Source organism: Anomaloglossus baeobatrachus, chromosome 10 (assembly GCF_048569485.1).
Source record: "Anomaloglossus baeobatrachus isolate aAnoBae1 chromosome 10, aAnoBae1.hap1, whole genome shotgun sequence".
Taxonomy (NCBI): Eukaryota; Metazoa; Chordata; class Amphibia; order Anura; family Aromobatidae; genus Anomaloglossus; species Anomaloglossus baeobatrachus.
The window spans coordinates 168,560,548-168,573,764 of NC_134362.1; the positions used below are offsets into that span (position 1 = coordinate 168,560,548).

Genomic DNA, 13,217 nt, shown 5'->3' on the forward strand with positions numbered 1-13,217 from the left:
GTATGCCTGCAGGATGGTGGGCACATTAGCTTGGGGAATCACCAACTGGCGGATCTTCTCATGGGTCTTTGGGTTAATCAGCTCACGGTACAACTTCCCCTGGTGCAGATACAGCCGGGTTCGTTCCCGCCACAGGCGTTGAGCTTCGGCTGGGGCAGCGGGGTCTATCCCAACAGCACCTTGCTCCACTAGGATCTTGACTAGGTGGACAGCGGGCACTTGGTCCTGTGCTTCTTGCCACTCCTGGCTGGGCAGTGGGTCCAGGTTTACCAGTTGTTGATGGACATGCACCTTCTCAGTCGGCAGCCGATGAAATGCGGGCAACTCAACCTCCTCGAGGTCGTCATCCTCGGGCCCTTCTTCCGACAGGTGGGGCATGCGAGAGAGTGTATCGGCATTAACGTTGGTATGGCCGGCCCTGTATTTGATGGTGAAATCGTAATTGGCTAGCTTGGCCACCCACCGCTGCTTCAGCGCGCCTAGCTTGGCTGTATCCAGGTGGGTCAGCGGGTTATTATCCGTGAAAGCGGTAAACTTAGCTGCGGCCAGGTAATGGCAGAATCGCTCGGTGATAGCCCACACCAGTGCCAGGAACTCTAGTTTGAAAGAGCTGTAGTTCTCAGGGTTCCTCTCAGTCGGTCGGAGCTTTCGGCTAGCATAAGCAATCACTTTTTCCTTCCCGTCTTGGACCTGGGAGAGAACTGCCCCCAAGCCTACATTGCTAACATCGGTGTAGAGGATGAAGGGGCGGCTGTAATCAGGGTAGGCTAAGATTTCTTCTCCGGTCAGGGCCGCTCTCAGCTGGCGGAAGGATTCCTCATACCTTTCTTCCCACACCAGTGGGGCCCCTAGGGGCTTACCACCTTTGGTCTGTCCCACGAGGAGGTCTTGCATGGGGGCAGCCGTCTTCGTGTACCCCTTGATGAAGCGACGGTAATACCCCACCAAGCCCAGGAACTGCCTGTGACGGGGTATGCAACAGAGCAGTGAGGGACGTCAGGCCAAGGAACAATCCAAAGGGCTTTATTGGAACCACAAAGATGAAGCAGCAAACATAAATATAAATCCTTCAAATCTGCAAGGAGTCCACAACAGAAAAAACAAAAGATCCAGGGGCACCGCCTGGTATTCCGATGCCAGGGGAATTAGGGCAATGGTCCTTATGAGTTCCTTGAGTCCAACAGGTGAACAACAAAACACAATCCCACGTGGCCGCGGATCTCCAGTCTGTAACAGTCCACACACACAGACCCCAGGATCCAGCCTCAGCTATAGATCCTAGTCCTTCTCCAGCCGAGCTCCAACTAACTGCTCTAACATGTTCTTCTCTCCTGGGATCAGCCCCTTAGGTGGGCACACCTCCCCCTGGCCATTTGATGCATGAATGGACTTTAGACTGCTGGCTCTGTTCTGTTTTACCAAGTTGTAGATTGGAGAAGTCCCATGCTGAGAAGAACAATATATATATGCAACCCCCACCAAATCAATGACAATAGCTACTGCTGAAGCCTGATTGCAATATGATACAGGCTAGGGGGAAGGTATGGTCACTTACATCCCAAGACATAGTATTACAGCAAATACAGTGAGAAGGTAAAATACATCACATGGCATCTTATACAAAAATATGGGATGGAGAAAACTACATACATCATGACACTGCCTCACTTCCCTCACTGTAGTCGGCCTCGGCCAGTCCTGGATGGCGGTGATTTTCTCGGGGTCTGGGGCGACACCCTCCGCTTCAACCACATGCCCTAGGTACTGCAGTCTGGGTTTCAGCAGATGACACTTGGAGGGCTTCAACTTCATCCCATATTTAGCAAGGGACGCGAACACCTCGGCTAGGTGCTCCAGATGGGCTTCATATGTCTGGGAGTACACAATCACATCATCCAGGTACAGCAAGACGGTCTCGAAGTTCAAATGCCCCAGGCAGCATTCCATCAGCCGTTGGAAGGTTCCAGGGGCATTGCACAGCCCGATCGGCATGCTATTAAACTCGCAGAGTCCCATAGGGGTGGTAAATGAAGTTTTCTCTCGGTCTTCTGGTGCCACAGCCACCTGCCAGTACCCACTGGTGAGGTCAAGGGTGGAGAAGTAGTTAGCGGTTCTCAGCACAGCCAGGGACTCCTCAATGCGGGGCAGAGGGTAAGCATCCTTATGTGTTATCTGGTTAATTTTTCGGTAATCCACACACATCCGCATGGTGCCATCCTTCTTCTAAACCAGTACCAACGGGGCGGCCCAGGGACTACAGCTGTCCCTAATAATCCTGCCTCTTTCATGTTCCTCAACATATCCTTAGCACATTGGTAGTGTGCAGGGGGAATAGGCCTGTACTTCTCTTTGATAGGGAGGTGCTCACCGGTGGGGATATGGTGTTGGACCCCTTTAATCTGCCCAAAGTCTAGGGGGTGCTTGCTAAAAACCTGCTCATACTCCTGTACCACCCGGTATACCCCTTCTTTGTGATGTGTAGGGGTATCGTCAGTGCCTATGTGTAGCTGTCGGCACCACTCGTCTAACTCCCCTGGGGATGGGTGAGTGCTGGCAGTAAGTGGTGAGGTTGGGGGAACGGCCTCGTGGATGGTGTGGGGATCCAGAGCGAACAACTTAGCAAGGGTAGCGTACCGGGGAAGCCTGACTTCTTCCTCCCCGCAATTCAGCACCCTCACGGGCTCTCTCCCCTTTTTTACATCTATCACCCCGTGGGCGGCCATTACTGTGGGCCAGTGTTCCGAGGGCATGGGCTCTATCATGGCGGGGTAGTCTCGCCCCTGTGGCCCTACTGCTGCCCTGCACCAAATCATCATCTCACTCCGGGGAGGTACAATCAAAGGGGCAACATCCATCACTCGCACCCCGCCAATCTCTCCTCCTTTCGAACTCACATGTTGGCGGTACATCAGGGCTTGGATCTCACGCTGCACAGCTCTCTGTCGCCTCCCCGCCGCCGTAGCGGCCAGCTGCTGCAGTAGGGTGAGCACGTCACTCATACAGTGCTCCATCACATTAGTCCCTAGCACTACCTTCGGGTTATGATCACTGGGCTCATTCATTATCACAATCATACCCTGGTGTTGCAGTTCAGCTCGCCCCACAGTCATGGCCACTTGTTTGTACCCCACTTGGGTCAATGGGAGTCCATCAGCAGCAATCAGTGTTATGCTGGCATCTAGGGGAGCCAGTTCGTCCTTTCCCCAGTACCGTTGATACAGTGTGTATGGTATAGTGGTTACCTGTGATCCAGTGTCCAGGAGAGCCATCACCGGTATGCCGTCCACGGCCACAGGGATGATGGGCCGGGCCCCGATGTACCGGTCCCGCCAGTCTGGGGGGCCATGGGGTTCTACTCCTGAGGATTGGCCCGTGGCCCCAGGGGTTGCTCGTTTAACGGACACCGTCGGGAGTAGTGGCCGGGTTTGCTGCACCTGTAACAGATTGGGGGTCCATTCCATGAGTCATTGGTCCTTCTCCGCTGCATCCAGGGGACGTCCTCAGGGCTGTCGGCGAGTTGCATCTTCACCGGGGCCTGGGATCTGGTCGGAGGCTGGAGTGCGGCGAGGATCTTAGCAAGGTCCCCATCCATGCGGCGAACCTGAGCAGCGAGTTCTTCCATCGTTCCGTTTGGGGCTGCAGGTACTGGAGGTGCTGGTGGGGTAGGGGCCACCATGACGGGAGCAGTCTCAACCGGCCATGGGGCTGGCTCAGGGGCTTCAGATGCGGGGGGTTGCAGAGCTTTGATGGCCCGTTCTTTTAACACGGCAAAGTCCACATCAGGGTGTTCCAGGGCCCACAGCCGAAGCTGTTTGCGGTCCTCTGAGGACCTCATCCCCTGCACAAACTGCTCACTCAACATTTTGTTGCTGTCCGCACTGTTGATGGTGTCCACATGCTTCAGTGTGCGGAGTGCGGTTTGCAGGCGCAAGGCATAGTCCCGAATGCTATCCGCGGGCCGTTGCCGACATTGATAGAACTGCATCCGCAACTCTGCCCCGGTACGGGTCTCAAAGGCCGTCTGCAGCTTCTCAAAGATGGTGGCTACAGAAGACCGGTCCCCCTCGGCCCAGGTCTCCGCCTCCTGCTCAGCCGCGCCGGTTAGCTGCCCCAGCACTAGCGCTGCACGTTGCTTATCAGTCAGGGGGTACAGTTCCAGTAGCGGACTAAGCTTCTTCCGGAAATCCTGCAAGGCATCAGGTTTCCCATCGTACTGCGGTAGCCGGGCAGCTCCGGGCACATAGGGCAAGGAGAACGGCATCACCTGAGCGAGAGCTGGGGCCGAGGCGCCCCCCGCCAGCGCGGCCGGTACCTGGGCAGGCCCATTCCCATCTACGGGTGCCCCCGCGACTGCGACCACCGCATCTCCAGCGGCTCCGTCGGGCGCAGACATCTTGTTTCCGTCCCCCTTAGTCTCTTTCCGGCTCCTCCTCTATAGGGGCGGAGTTTGGGCCTTCGCGCCTCCGCTGCTCGAGGAGACGCTCGAGCGGGAATTTTTCGCGCCCAAGATGGCGGCTTCTCCAAATTTCCGGCCGGACACCTCTGGCGGTCATACAAGGTGCAGTTCCACCAGTTGGTAGAACGGTAGGATCCTGTTCGTGACGCCAAGTTGTCGCGGGCGGAGGAGGGGACGCTACGCTCTCCCACTGCTCGGGTCCGGCTGCTGCTGCTCGGTGGTGGCTCGAGCGGTGGGCCGGATCCCGGGGACTCGAGCGGCGTTCCTCGCCCGTGAGTGAAAAGGGGGTTTTGATTGTGGGAATTTGGTTATTGTCCATGACGCCACCCACGGTTGTGGTGATATTGGTGACACCACCGCTGCTCTAGACGGGAATCCCGGGAGCAGTGACAAGGAGCAGCTTTGTTGTTAGTTCTCCTGTCCGTGGGTAGGGAGTTGGTTGTCCCGGGGCCCGGTGATGGGGTAGGGATGGATGACAGGTGGGTTACAGGGCCTGGTGAGGTGCAGGGTCGCGGGGGCAGCGCTGTGCCGCACGGCACGGTGGTACTCACTCAGCCAATGATGAGGACACAGTTCTCGTTAAAACACACGGCTGGATGGACGGGTCCCACAAATAGCTGCGGTGTTGTTTCTCCCAGCAGGTTGATGGTGACTGCCTTTCCCTGCACCTATGTAGTGTAACGGTTCCAATGGGTTCCCACCGGTAATCCGCTCCCCAGCTTGGATGGGTGCTGAAGGAGCCCCTTTTGCCCGAAGGCTCTGGCCCTGGGAACTTTAGCCTTGGCGGTGACTGTGTTTCCCTCTCTCGGTTTGACGGTTGCCTTCTGTCGGGACTTGGCTGCTGGGAAACCCAGGAGGTTCCCTTCGCTAACGGATTTGGCAAATTCACGTCGACTCCTAGCCTTGCCGGGGTCCGTAAGCCCCTGCCGGATGGTGCTGGCTTCTCTTTGCGTACTGGTCCGGTACCGCCGGGCCACCGCCCATCCACGGTCCTTACGGTTAGCTCCAATAGGCCACTGCTGCAGACGGTCACCACCGTCTGCCAACCTTGCTGGACGTGCCCGGGCTCCAACCCGGACACCTGCAGTAGCTCAGCACACTTTTACTCGCTGCACTTAACTCTGCTCTGCACTCAAGCTCTGCCTGAGCTAAACTGACTACAGTTTCCTGCCTCCAGGACTGTGAACTCCTCGGTGGGCGGAGACCAACCGCCTGGCTCCACCTCCTGGTGTGGACATCAGCCCCTGGAGGAAGGCAACAAGGGTTTTGTGTCTGACTTAGGTGTGCCTGACCGTGAGTGTGGGGTGTGTAGATGTTGTTCTCTGTGGCCCCTGGCTTTTCCAGGGCGCCACACCACCTTTTTCTGCGATTACAGCTGCAGTCGCTTTTTGGTTTGTGTCTATCAGTTTTGCACATCCAGAGACTGAAATTCTCGCCCATTCTTCCTTTGTAAACAGCTGGAGCTGAGTGAGGTTGGATGGCGGCGTTTGTGAGCAGCAGTTTTCAGCTCTTTCCACAGATTCTCGATTGGGTTCAGGTCTGGACTGTGACTTGGCCATTTTAACACCTGGATACATATTTTTGTGAACCATTTCATTGTAGATTTTGCCTTATGTTTGGGATCATTGTCTTGTTGGAAGACAAATCTCCGTCCTAGTCTCAGGTCTTTTACAGACTACAACAGGTTTTCTTCAAGAATGGTCCTGTATTTGGCTCCCTCCTTCTTCCCATCAATTTTAACCATCTTCCCTATGCCTGCTGAAGAAAAGCAGGCCGAAACCATGAGGAGGCCACCACCATGTTTGACAGTGGGGATGGTGTGTTCAGGGTGATGAGCTGTGTTGCTTTTACGCCAAACTTATCGTTTGGCATTGTGCTCAAATAGTTTGATTTTGGTTTCATCTGACCAGAGCACCTTCCTCCACGTTTGGTGTCTCCCAGTTGGCTTGTGGCAAACTGTAAAGAACACTTTTTATGGATATCTTTGAGAAATGGCTTTCCTCTTGCCACTCTTCCATAAAGGCCAGTTTTGTGCAGTGTACGACTGATTGTTGTCCTATGGACAGACTCTCCCACCTCAGCTGTAGATCTCTGCAGTTCATCCAGAGTGATCATGGGCCTCTTGGCTGCATCTCTGATCAGTCTTCTCATTGTTTGAGATGAAAGTTTGGATGGACAGCCGGGTCTTGGTAGATTTGCAGTGGTATGATACTTTTTCCATTTCAATATGATCGCTTGCACAGTGCTTCTTGGGATGTTTCAAGTTTTGGTAATCCTTTTTGTAACCAAATTTCGGCTTTAAACTTCTCCACAACAGTATCATGGACCTGCCTGTTGTGTTCCTTGGTTTTCATGATGCTCTCTGTGCTTTAAACAGAACACTAGGAAATCTTGTGTCTAGGGTGAGGGACCACGAGGCCTACCGCTGGCTCCTGATGTCCCTCACCAACCTATATAGGTTCTGCACCTATTGACTCCTATGGGTTTTGAGGTCCGGGGTCAAGTTCAGGTGCCGAGCTGGACTTTTAACTACAGTTTGGCAGAACCCAGTGAACACGAACATCCAGGGGTCCGCTCATCCCTACTACCGAATACTCCCTCCAGTCACTTATCATTATGTAACATAATTCTATACAGTAAAGTCACAACCAGACATAGAGACGGTTAATATGATTTATTTTTATGAATATTTTATGTAAATTCCCTATCAGAATGTTTTTGGAGTGTGGGAGGAAACCGGAGAACCCGGAGGAAACCCACGCAAACACGGGGAGAACATACAAACTCCTTGCAGATGGTGTCCTTGGTGGGATTTAAACCCAGGACCCCAGCGCTGCAAGACTGCAGTGCTAACCACTGAGCCACCGTGCCGCCCGTATGTGGAATATGTGAGAGCATCGTCTGGAGCTGCAGCCGATCTCAGGATCTCTGCATATGATGGATGTCTCCATGGAGCCGATGAGAATCTGTGGATCTTGATGGAAATGACCTGGAACTTGTGTAGATTTCTGGAAAGAGAAAACGACAAGATATTACATCCGATCAACAGATTCCTAAAGGAAATACAAAGGAGCTGAAGACTGGAAGAAAAGAAGCAAATTCTAATATCTACTTACATGAAGCGCAGGTCGCTCTGATCCAATTCCTCAATGGTTTATAGACTTGGACCTTCTGTCTGTAAAAAGGAAAAAAAACAATATTATATTGCATGTAATCTACAGATCATGGGGCGGAGAGAGAAGAGGAAATGAGGGGAACTCACCATCCGCTGTTTTGGGATGTCCACGTTCATGGTCCTTCATGCTTGGTGAGAAGTGACCAAAGAGACCAGAACAACAGGAAGATAAAGAGGATTTTTGTCCAGCCATCAAAATAATGTAGATTTCTGTGAGGAGAAAATGACAAATCATTATATCCAGTGGCGCAACTAGAGTTCGATGGGCCCCGCTGTAAGTTTTGGACCTCACCCCCCCATCTTCCCATGCTCTGCTTAACCGCTTTCCCTCAGCACCTGGTTTTCCATGCTTTGCTATACATCTTTCCCTCAGCACCCAGCTTTCCTAAAGCCCTGCTTTATATCTTTTCCTCAGCACCCAGCTTTCCTAAAGCCCTGCTTTATATCTTTTCCTCAGCACCCAGCTTTCCTATGCTCTGCTATATGTCTTTCTCTCACCACCCAGCTTTCTTATCCTCTGCTATATATCTTTCAGCACCCAGCTTTCCCATGATATCAGAACATGAGAACGTTGGGTGCTGTGAGAAACATGTATTGCAGAGCATGGGAAAGCTGGCTGATAAAAGAAAGATGTATAGCAGAGCATGAGAAATCTGGTTGATGAAAAAAAAATGTATAGCAGGGCATGGGAAAGTTGAGTGCTGAGATAAAGATGTATAGCAGAGCATGGGAAAGCTGGATGCTGAAAGATGTATTGCAGAGCATGGGAAAGCTGGGGGATAAAAGAAAGATGTATAGCAGAGCATGAGAAATCTGGTTGATGAAAAAAAAATGTATAGCAGAGCATGGGAAAGTTGAGTGCTGAGATAAAGATGTATAGCAGAGCATGGGAAAGCTGGATGCTGAAAGATGTATTGCAGAGCATGGGAAAGCTGGGGGATAAAAGAAAGATGTATAGCAGAGCATGAGAAATCTGGTTGATGAAAAAAAAATGTATAGCAGGGCATGGGAAAGTTGAGTGATGAGATAAAGATGTATAGCAGAGCATGGGAAAGCTGGATGCTGAAAGATGTATAGCAGAGCATGGAAAAGCTGGGTTCTGAGAGAAATATGTATAGAGTAGAGCATAGGAAAGCTGGGTGATGAAATAAAAATATATAGCAGAGCATGGGAAAGTTGGGTGCTGAGAGAAAGATGTATAGCAGAGCATGGGAAAGCTGGATGCTGAAAGATGTATTGCAGAGCATGGGAAAGCTGGGTTCTGAGAGAAATATGTATAGAGTAGAGCATAGGAAAGCTGGGTGATGAAATAAAAATATATAGCAGAGCATGGGAAAGTTGGGTGCTGAGAGAAAGATGTATAGCAGAGCATGGGAAAGCTGGATGCTGAAAGATGTATAGCAGAGCATGGAAAAGCTGGGTGCTGAGAGAAATATGTATAGAGTAGACCATGGGAAAGCTGGGTGATGAAAGAAAGATGTAAAGCAGAGCATGGGAAAGCTGGGTGATGAGGGGAAGCACTTCTTTCACTCAGTAACCAGCTTTCCTAACCCATGCTTGTATCTTTGTCCCTATTCTGGTATTTTATAGCACCCTGTACCCCCCAGGCCCCGCAGAGGTCCCGACCATGATAGTTCCACCCCTGATTTTATCATATGAATAAATTCCTAGTAAAATGAGCTGGAGACTAAAAGAAATGGAATCCTAATATTTACTTACATGAAGTACAGGTTGTTCTGATCTAATTATTCTTTGTTTTCCAAACTTTTTTTGACTTTCCTTCTACAAAGAGGAGAAAGCAGCGATTATTTCTCTGTTACATGTAATATACATATGACTGGACAGAGGGGTGAGTGATGACTTACCGTCCGGTGTTTGGGGGACGTCCTGTGTTTAGCCCTTCATGTTAGATATTGACCAAAGCTGATGGTAAACTAGAGAACAGAACAGCAAGAAGTTAAAGACGACATTTTTTTTTATAGCCTTCAAATTAGTTGTAATGAATGCAGGGTCCCTTACCTGGGCTGGAATTCAAGATGGTCTCTTCCACTGCCCGCACCATGGACATCTTAAGATGTCATTGTGGTGCGCGTCTGAAGCAGTGGTTACGGCACAGGGGGCAGTGAGGGCTGGAGCGCAGCCAGTCAGAAATGCAACCTGGATGGAAGAAGTGGTTGCACGGGATGACTGTGAGCTGCTCTCCGATCTGATAGTCCTCTATACATATGGGACATCTCTCGCCCTCGTCCTGTGAGGTTACATTCCTTGTTGGGAGTCTCGCAATTTGGCGAGCTCTCCAGCTAATCCTACCACGCCTTCTCCTCGGCACAGGTACATTTTGTACAGGTGGCTCCACCTGTGGCAGTGGTGGTGGGATCACAGGCTCTGCCTGCGGTTGAATAGGTGCGTTGATGGATGGTGATGGCCCCGCAGGGGCTGGTCTTAGAGGAGAGCGGCTTCTATCTCTACTCCTGCCCCTGCTGCCCTCTGCTGTTGAGCTGGAGGGCCCGGCAGGGGCTGGTCTAGGAGGAGAGCGGCTTCTATCTCTACTCCTGCCACTGCTGCCCTCTGCTGTTGAGCTGGAGGGCCCGGCAGGGGCTGGTCTAGGAGGAGAGCGGCTTCTTTCTCTGCTCCTGCCCCTGCTGCCCTCTGTTGTTGAGCTGGAGGGTTCGGCAGAGGCTGGTCTTAGAGGAGAGCGGCTTCTTTCCCTGCCCTCTTGTCCCCTACGGTGTAGAGGATCTCTGGCAGGTCTCCCTCTCCTCTCAGTGACAGCATTGCTGTCTCTCTGATGTCCACGGGGAGGTCTTCTCTGATGTCTTTCTTGAGACCTCAACCTATAGACAGTTATGGCCTGACCTATAAAGAAATGATAAATTATCACAATTATTTCCAATTTTGTAAAATACTTATGGCCTATAGGAATCAGCCCATCTGCTGCTGCTGTGTTTAGGGAGAGGAGAACACTAGAAAAAAATTGCCTTATTTTGGACTTTAGTTTACCTGCAGTTTCTATCCTAAAATGTGGCCCGTCATACACCATGATATCTCCTCCCACGAATGCCCTATAGCAGAGATCTCAAACATGTGGCTGCGGGCTGCATGCAGCCCCTCAGGCTGCTTCTTGCGGCCAGCAGGCACGTGGATCAGTAACGATCGCAGCCGGTGCAGGGGCCGCAGCCGTCAGTGCTTTTTTTCAGAAAAACGTTTTTCTGGAGCTGTGAAGCAAGCAAGCAACTGACCTATTTGGCCTTAGTTGCTTGCCTCTGATTGGCCAGCGGCCGCTATTGGAATAGTTGGGCAGAGAGAACTTGACTTGTGCAGCGCCGGCAAAACATTTATCTGAATTTCAGATGAAGCTCTGACAATGGCTGCGAACATTACCAGGTCTACGTGCCTGCAAGCCGCGTAGAATAGCACAACAGGGGACCAGGATGGGACATTGCTACAAGAAGAGGTCTAGTAAAGGGGACATTACTACAAGAAGAGGACCTGCATGGGCACATTACTACAGGATGGCCACAAGGATGGGGCACATTACTTCAGGATGGGGACCAGGATGGGCACATTACTACAAGAAGGGGACAAGGATGGGCACATTACTACAGGATGAGGACCACAATGGGGCACATTACTACGGGATGGGAACAAGGATGAGGCACAATAATACAAGAAGGGGACAAGGATGGGTACATTACTACAGGATGGAGACAAGGATGGGCACATTACTACAGGGTGAGGACCACGATGGGGACAGGGACTGGGCACAAAGGCACATTACTACAAGAAGGGAACAAGAATGGGCACATTACTACAGGATGGGGACAAGAATTTGCACATTACTACAGGATGGGGACAAGGATAAGCACATTACTACAAGGAGACAAGAATGGGCATATTACTACAGAATGGTTAGCAGGATAGTGACAGTACTAAAAGATGAGGACCACGACTGGAACACTAATACAAAATGTTGGCAAAAATTACTATATGGTGCCAATTGTAAAACTGTATTACTTACAAAAATGGCCTCAAATATATAAAAAAAGCATGATTGTTATTTTTTTACCAGCAAAAATGTGTGTGTGTATATACGGTATATATATATATATATATATATATATATATATATATATATATATATATATATGTGTGTATATATACTATCTATCTTTTATTTTTTTTAAAAAAACAAAAACTGTACATTGTTCTAATAAACTAAACAAAGTTCAAAAATGATGATCCAAAACTGTATAGAAAAAAATATGGTACCAATAAAAATGTCACTTTGTCCTGAAAAGAGTGCGCCCCCCAATTGTTTATTTCTGTGTGGCCCTTATACCCAGCCGAGTTTGAGCCCCCTGCCCTATAGGGTGTGAATATTGTCTCTCGTCCCCAAATATTTCACTTACCTCGATTTTGTGGTCGGCGCAGCCATGCTTCATTGTCAGCAATCAGCTGACGCAGCTCCCGGGCACTCATGTCTTAGGCACCTGAAGCTGATAGAATTTGGAGAATTGAGCTCTCCGGGCACCGGTATTATTGTGCCCTGATCAAAGATCAATAACAAGTAATAGGAAGTAAACACTAGATGTGGAGCACAAACTAGATCACTCTTCCAGAACCAAAGTGAAGTGTCAGCAAAAGCATCAACTCAAGAAATGGCAGTGATATCACTGTGCGGGGGGCTTATATACCCTCCGGCATTCCATTCCATTATGACATCATCATATAGAACCCCGAGCATTGTGACATCACAGCAGCCGGCCGCCATGTTTGCTGCCAACCGATGAATGTTGTCAGAGAATGTGGAATATAAATATCCTGTCTGTTTTTTTATAATATAAATGTATATAAATCTGTGCATTGGAAAAGATTCATATAAACAGGTTTTCTCATTGTTTGTAAATAGTAAATATTTTGCTTGGTAGATAATATATATTATTTATTGTATAAATTGTTAATTATTAAACATTAGATGTCTATGGGGAATATCTATTATATACAGCTAAGTGTATGTGTGCGTGCGTGTGTGTTTGTGTGTCCGCTAAAGGAATCCACACTGTCGCATGTACAATCACGAAATTTTGCACAGACACTCCATGTGACTCAGGGAACATCATAGAGTATGTTTTTAGGGGAAATTTTAAGCTTGCGCTTTCCAGTTATTCGCCAAAAACCTGCCTCCATTAAAGTAAATGGAGCTGGGAGCCACAGTGCAGCCAGAACGTCAGAAGAATGTTGGCGTGTTACAATTCAGCCAGGGAAAGAGACAGACAGGCAGGGAAAGAGACAGGGACAGAGGCAGACAGGGACAGAGGCAGACAGGGACAGAGGCAGACAGGGACAGAGACATGGAAAGAGACAGAGACGGAGACGGAGACTGGGAGACAGTTACTATCCTGGGAAACGCCGGGTACTACAACTATTTCTTTATAATATTACTTGTGGGTGCTACACTATTGTTAAACAATACACAATTCAACTGCTGCAGAACCTCTTCAACTCAGACTGACAACACCTGCAGTGTGTATTATGATGTTCTGCAGCAGCTGAGGTTTGTGTCATGTGAATCTCAGGCAGCTGAGG

At 50.0% G+C, this 13,217-nt stretch overlaps 1 long non-coding RNA gene across 1 annotated transcript; it reads right to left on the bottom strand.

Moving 5' to 3' along the window:
• Positions 1 to 7,724: 7,724 nt before the first annotated feature.
• Positions 7,725 to 10,482, bottom strand: LOC142255314 (uncharacterized). The gene is made up of 4 exons (XR_012727398.1): positions 9,651 to 10,482; positions 9,497 to 9,565; positions 9,351 to 9,413; positions 7,725 to 7,841 (listed from the first exon to the last, which is right to left on the bottom strand). It is a non-coding gene; the product is annotated as an uncharacterized LOC142255314 (long non-coding RNA).
• Between the last annotated feature and the right edge of the window lie 2,735 nt (positions 10,483 to 13,217).